This window comes from Mauremys mutica, unplaced genomic scaffold, assembly GCF_020497125.1.
Source record: "Mauremys mutica isolate MM-2020 ecotype Southern unplaced genomic scaffold, ASM2049712v1 Super-Scaffold_100221, whole genome shotgun sequence".
Lineage (NCBI taxonomy): Eukaryota > Metazoa > Chordata > Testudines > Geoemydidae > Mauremys > Mauremys mutica.
The window spans coordinates 395,484-402,764 of record NW_025423291.1 but is presented as its reverse complement, the minus strand read 5'-3'; the positions used below and the strand labels follow the sequence as shown (position 1 = coordinate 402,764).

The 7,281-nt window shown below is 53.0% G+C and overlaps 1 non-coding gene across 1 annotated transcript; it reads left to right on the top strand.

Moving 5' to 3' along the window:
* Positions 1-691: 691 nt before the first annotated feature.
* Positions 692-763, top strand: TRNAD-GUC. Its single transcript has one exon. It is a non-coding gene; the product is annotated as a tRNA-Asp (tRNA).
* The last annotated feature ends 6,518 nt before the right edge of the window (positions 764-7,281 follow it).

The window sequence follows — 7,281 nt, the reverse complement described above, 5'->3', positions numbered from 1 at the left end:
AGTACTCTGCGCCGTGGCCACAGCAACCTCGGTTCGAATCCGGGTCACGGCATTGCTTTTTGGTGGGGAGGGGCTATCCTGCACCACGCCTCGTGGCTCAGTCTGATGGCGTCCGTTTGCAAAGACAGCCATCAGCCGGTCCTTAGTTTCTGCTTGGTAAAGGCAAGTCAGTGGGGTCCATCGGTCAGAAAAAGAGTCCCAGGACTTCTTGCTGGGCGCCAGGGTCCAAAAGCGGCGCATTCCCTCCTGGAAAGGGCTGTGTTTGGAATATCCGTCCAGTGCGTGTTGAAGGGAAGGATCTGCGTGCCTGGGAAGCTGCGTCCCTCCAGAGGCGCTTGAGAAGCCAAAGGGGCCGTGGGTGAGTTTGTGATGAGGTGAGTGTGAAGTGTGGAAGGGGGAGGGTGGCAAGAGGAGGTTTTGAGAGGAAAAAAGGTTCTGCTGAGCTGGTAGGGGAGGGCAAGGTCCCAGGCGGGTGTTGTGTGAGGAGCTGTGTAGGCCCGGAAAGGCGTCCTGCTGGGCAAGGGCAGGTGAGGAGGGCCAGGGCTTTTCCCAGGGCTGTTGCTGCGGCCAAAGCTTTTGGGAAGCAGAAGAGGGCCAGGGGTGTTGTTGCCTGCTGGGGCCCATGCGACGGTGTAGGTGTACGCTGACCATAGCTGGTCTGTGGGAGGTGGGGCCCCTCCCCATGCCCATTTCCTCGTTAGTATAGTGGTGAGTATCCCCGCCTGTCACGTGGGAGACCGGGGTTCGATTCCCCGACGGGGAGGGTGACCCCTTTTGAAGGGGGGACAAAGAAATCCCTGGCCTGCCCACCACATGCCGTGCAGTCTCCTTCGACGGCCACTTCCCTTCGCACCCCGCACTGATGACTTTCACCTCCCGAGAGACAATTACCTCGCAAGGACACGCTCGCCCTAGCCAAAGCCTCCCCCGGGCCCAGCTTCGGGGCCTGCACGTGGGGGCACGTTTCAGAGCGGCAAAGGGAAATAGGCTGGCCAGGGCCATGAGGACAATGGCCCAGACAAACGGGGAGGGACTTGGTCCAGGGGTGGAGGAAGACAGAAAAAGGGACAGGCATGGGATTGGCTTCCTGTCTTTTTTCCTTTGCTCAGCATTTGACCTGTGACTGTAATGGGGAGACTTGAGAAAGACCTGTGGCCGCCGGAAAACCTGCGTCTTTTCCGCTGGGTTGCTGCCTGCGCTCCCAGCGCCTGGCCGTGATCGTATAGTGGTTAGTACTCTGCGCCGTTGTTGGTGTCACTGGACGTAGCTACCAGGTAACTCGGGGGGGGGGGTGGAAGACCACGATTGTCGATGAAGCCCCCCTGCTCTGGGTCTAAGTGAGCCACAGTAACTCCATCTTGTGAACTTTAACCAACCTACATACTAACAGCCTAAAAGCAGAATAGGTGAGAGTCAGCTTTTCTAGCAGACAGCTGCGGTCCTGCTTAAACTAGCAAAAGTAGTGATAAGAGGGGGAGGAAAGGGGGAGAAGTCTTCATGTGCCTGAGCTGACAAGGCCAACAGATAAACATGCGGATGAGAACTTTTCTAACAAGCTATAATGTAATTCCTAATGTGGCTGCAGTTAACAAGGGAGGGGTAGGGGGGAATGAAACAAAGGCTTTTACAAACAGCTTGAAATATAAAAAGGGAAAATTGCTTGTTTTTGTTGCGCTGGATTTGAGATACTGTTTCTCCTAGTGCCTGCTTTGAGATCTCAAATAAACTTTGTTTTGCTTCTCCACCTTGGTGTGTTTATTGGAGCGAAGCACACCGGGCAACAAACCACTGTTGCTGTCGCCTCAGGCCTTTGTGCCGGCAACAGTTTTGGCATCCCTGGGTGGGCTCGAGGCAAAATTTAGCCTTGCCTGGATCCCTCCTGGTGGCCGACGGATTGTGATAACGACCGACGCCCAGCGCGCACCGGTGACTTCATCGGGGGCCTCGGCGGAGACGTGGTTTGGTCGACCCCGGAGGGCACAACGGTGCAACGCACAGATAAGTGGAGAAGCAGCTGCGGGCGACGGTGAGGAACCGGTCCTGTGGATAAGGTAGGAACGGTCCAGTGGTGTGGACTTTTTGCCTGTTAGGACCTGGGGACGCCCAGTGTCTCCATATTCATAGAATATGGGACAGGGACAGAGTACAGCCGGCAGAACACAGTGTACACCCCTAGAATGCATTCTAGCCCACTGGGATGTGTTCTCATCAGATTCAATGCTTAGAAGTAAACTAAAAAGGTTCTGTATAGTTGACTGGCCTCAATATCAGCTAGAGGACCAGGAAAGGTGGCCACCAGAAGGATCACTTAATTACAACACGATCCTTCAATTACTTTTGTTTTGTCAGCGAACTGGTAAATGGAATGAACATCTCTATGCATATATGTTTATGATGTTAAGAAATAGGACTGATATTTTATATAAGTGCCATTTGACTCCGACAGACTCGGTAGTAACTGCTGCTAATCCCCAGAACCCTCCCTCGGTTGTAATGGCAGTATCGGTGTCCCCTTCGGCTCCAACACCCCCACAGGTTCCAGGGAATGCCCCGTCGGTGGGATTGTATCCGTTGATTACTGAGAATGTGGTAACCCGTCCTGGAACACAGGAGCGTGCAGCCCAGATTGTGCCAGTGTACTCTCATGTTCCTTTTAACCCTGTTCACCTAGCTGCCTTTAAGGCAGAAGCAGGGGAATTCTCAACGAATCCAGGTTGGTTCATTTCAATCTTTGAAGGGTGTCTAGCTAGCCATAAGCCTGACTGGGATGATTGCAACATACTTATGAGAACTTTGTTGTCTGAAGTGGAATTGAGTCAAGTTATAGCTAAAGCTAGAGAGGAGGCACAAAGAAGGTATAATGAGGATAGAGAAGGAAAATACTTGCCAGAAGCTGCTGTCCCCACAGTGGACCCCGGGTGGAATCCGAATGAGGAGGGGGGTTTGAGGATGCTTAACTCCTATAAGGAATTGCTTATGTATGGCCTCAGGCACTCGGCTGTCCGACATAACAACTGGGCAAAGCCCTATGAGCTAATCCAGGAATCAAAAGAGAGTCCAGTGGCTTTTCTACAGCGCATTCGGGACTCCATCCGGCAAAGTACTAGCGCAGACCCAGACGATCAGACAACTGAGGCAATCATAAAGGGTATCTTTACTAGCCGTGCGGCCCCTGATATTAAAAGGAAATTGCAGAAAAAGGAGGATTTAATGGGAATGTCTATGGCTCAGATTTTGGAGACTGCCAACAGGGTCTATGCCCTTAGAGAGGGAGAGAAGGAAAAAAGGCAAGTGAAGATGATGTTAGCGGCGGTGCAGGCCGGCAGCAGAGGAAAGTCACAGAAAGGTGAAAGGGGCCGGGGAATGAGAGGCCGTGGACGTGGGCGCCCCGGTTCCCAGGAAAGGCGTTTGGGTCGCAACCAGTGTGCCATATGCCGGAAGGAGGGACATTGGAAAAATGAGTGCCCTGAAAGGGAAGATACCCCCATGATGGCAGCAGAGGATCAAGATTAGGGGTGTCAGGGGAGACGGACCATCCTGCCCCTGGAACCCCGAGTAAAAATGAGGGTGGGAAATTCAGAAATAGACTTTTTAGTAGACTCTGGAGCAGCACGAACTGCTGTGAATCAACCACTTCAGCTGCCAGTAGCAGACTCCCTTACAGTGGTTGGTGCCACGGGGAAAGGAACCAAGTGCCCAGTATATGCCCCAGCGGAATGTGCCTTGGGAAACACAACTGTATCTCACAAGCTGGTTTACCTCCCTGACTGTCCAACACCCCTATTAGGATGGGACCTGCTTTGTCGTTTGGGTGCCACTCTGCATTTTACTCAAGATGATATAACCCTTACCTTACCCCCTGAGAATGCCTGGATAATGGCCCTTGCAGTTGAACCCTCAGCCATGCAAGCCCCCGGAAGGGCAACCCATCACACCCCTGTTAAGGTTCAACTCCTCCCAGGAAAAAGCCCAGTGCGGATCAAACAGTATCCAATTAAAAGGGAAGCCAGAGAGGGACTGAAAAAGACTATAGCTCGATTCCTAGAGCATGGGGTACTACGAGAATGCCAATCAGCTTGGAACACCCCCATCCTGCCCGTGCAAAACCCGATGGGACGTATCGGCTGGTACAGGACTTGAGAGCAGTCAACGAGCGGGGTTAAGACTCTGCACCCCCTTGTTCCAAATCCGTATACACTGTTAGCTTCTATAGGGGGGCAGTATACCCATTTTTCAGTCCTAGATTTGAAGGATGTTTTCTTTACAATTCCAGTTTGATACCCAATCTCAGGAGATTTTCTCCTTCGAGTGGGAAGACACTGGAAGGGTTAAAAAACAGCTCTGCTGGACTGTGTTGTCACAGGGATTTAAAAACTCCCCTACGCTTTTCGGCCAGGCGCTGGCCAAAGACCTGGAGGAGTGGAATACTCCGGACCGGGATCCTCCTCCTGCAGTATGTAGACGACCTGTTTAATTGCGACTGTGGGATTAAACCCCTTGCCTCCAAGCCACTGTGAGCCTCTTGAACTTTGTTGGGCTCCGAGGATACCGGGTGGCCTCGGAACAAGGCTCAAATTGCCCTCTCAGAAGTACAGGTACTTAGGGTTTCACATAAGGCAAGGAGAACGGCAGCTCTCTAACGAAAGAAAGGAGGCTATTTGCCAAGTTCCTATCCCAAGCAACCGGAAAAGGCTCAGGGCATTTCTGGGCATGGCAGGCTTTTGCAGAATGTGGATCCCAGAGTTTGGACTGTGGGCAAAACCTCTGTATGAATGTGTTAAGGGAGCGGATCATGACCCCTTTCACTGGTCCCCAGAAGCGGACAGGGCATTTAAAATCTTAAAGAGGAAGTTAATGGAGGCTCCAGCCCTGGGTTTGCCGGATCTATCTAAGCCGTTCCAACTGTATGTACATGAGAGAAAAGGGGTAGCCCTGGGAATGCTTACTCAGCTGTTGGGTGCTTGGAAACGTCCTGTAGCCTACTTTTCCAAACAACTGGATCAAGTTGCCAAGGGGTGGCCAGTATGCTTGCGGGCAGTCGCAGTCACGGCCCTGGTGCTTGGGGAAGCTGAAAAATTAACACTGGGAGGAACTGTTCAAGTGTATACTCCCCACATGGTCCAAGCCCTGCTGGACACTAAGGGTGGTCTCTGGCTCACTCAGGCTCGGGTGGCTCGGTACCAGGCAAAATTGTTAGAGAACTCTGAAGTTACCTTGCAAACCTGTCCCACCCTTAATCCAGCAACTCCTGCTACCAGAAAACAGAGAAGCAGGGAACATGACTGTCTGGATGTCATAGATGCCCAATACTCCAGCCGCCCAGATTTAAAAGATCAACCGCTCTCAAATGCAGACTGTGAGTGGTAATACTGATGGGAGCAGTGCTGTCATAGATGGGGCAAAGGAGGGCGGGCTATGCTGTTGTGACCCTCTACGATACAGTGGAAGCAGAGAGTTTAACCCTGCTGGAACATCTGCCCAGCTTGCTGAACTAGTGGCCTTAACCCGTGCACTTGAACTGGCAAAAGACAAACGGGTTAATATTTTTACTGACTCAAAATATGCTTTTGGGGTATTGCATGCTCACGCTGGTCTGTGGAAACAAAGGGGAATGTTAACTGCTCAGGGTTTCTCCGGTCAAGCATGGGTCTCAAATTCTCCGGCTTTTAGAAGCAGTACAGCTCCCCTCAGCAGTAGCAGTGATGCATTGCAAAAGCTCACCAGAAGGAGGACCAGGATGTAACCAAGGGCAACGCTAGAGCAGACAGGGGAAAGCCAAGCGTGCTGCTACCCTGAAATCACCAACAGTGGAGAATGCCCAAATGCATGCCCTCATATCCATCAGTGGGTGAGCTTGCAGCCCCTTAAGTACTCCTCTGAGGACAGAAACCTGGCTGACAGGCTTGGTCTCCAGGAAAAGGATGGGATGGTTTTTACTCCACAGAGGGAAAAGTCCTCCTGCCCAAGGGCTTAATCCGACCAGTGCTGCAAAAACTGCATCAAAACCACCCACGCAGGCAGGGAGGCTCTTACTCAGCCCATGAGCAAGTATTTTCTAAACCTCTGGACTTAGACCCCTAGCATCCCAGGTACAGGCTGAATGCCTACTCTGCCAAAAGAATAACCCTCGACCGGAGAGTGCCAGTGCTGCCAGCCACCTTGGAACCTACCCCAGGCCCAGGATTGGTGTGGCAAATAGACTTTACTGAGTTTCCTAGAACCAAAGGGTACAGGTATCTCCTCGTCATGGTGGGATCGATTCAGTGGATGGCCCGAAGCCTTCCCATGTCGTAACAACACTGCCAAAACAGTGGCTCTTAAGTTTGTCAAGGAGATCATTCCCCCGCTTTGGGCTCCCCCAGTCAGGGGCGGCTCTATAAATTAGGCCGCCCCAAGCAGCGCGGCGTGCTGCGCCGCCCTTCCCCGGTCCCGCGGCGGGTGCTGTGGTCCCGCGGCTCCGCTTGAGCTGCCGCAGGGATGCCTGCGGGAGCTCAACCGGAGCCGCAGGACCACGGCACCCGCCGCAGGCATGACTGCGGCAGGTCCGCTCGTCCGGGCTCCCGGTGGACCTCCCACAGGCTTGCCTACGGAAGGTCCGCCGAAGCCAAATGCTGCCCCCCTGGGAAAGGGCCGCCCCACGCGCCTGCTTGGCGCGCTGGGGTCTAGAGCCGGCCCTGCCCCCAGTGGATGGAATCTGACAATGGGAGAACACTTTACATCTCAAATTGTTCAAAGGATTTCAAATGTCTTGCAAATCTCCTGGAAGCTCCACACACCGTGGCGACCACAGGCCAGTGGTGTAGTGGAACGTACTAATCAGACACTCAAGCGACACCTCTCTAAGATTTGCCAGGAAGCCTCTCTTAAGTGGCCTGATGCTTTGCCCCATGTGTTACTCCGCATTTGTGCTCTCCCCAAGGGCAGGTTAGGGCTTAGTCCCTTTGAGATTATGTTTGTGAAGGGCATGGCCTCCTGGATGGTAAACCGGTTCTGTTAGGGGAGTGGGAGGTAGGCTGCGGGGTTTTTGGTCTCAGTAACATGTGCATCGTGTCCTGTCTGCTGTTCTTTCTTCTCTTCACAGGTATACCAAAGATTCACAGCCTCCTCTACTGGATACCCCGGTCCACTCCTTGCAGCCAGGCAATTCTGTACTCGTTCGGACCTGGAAGGACGACCCTCTCCTAAGAGAAGTGTGAAGGGGACCCTACACCGTCCCTGCTTAGTTTTCCCACACGGGCGGCAATAGGTGGTTTGTCGAAGGACACAAAGAACTGGATTCAT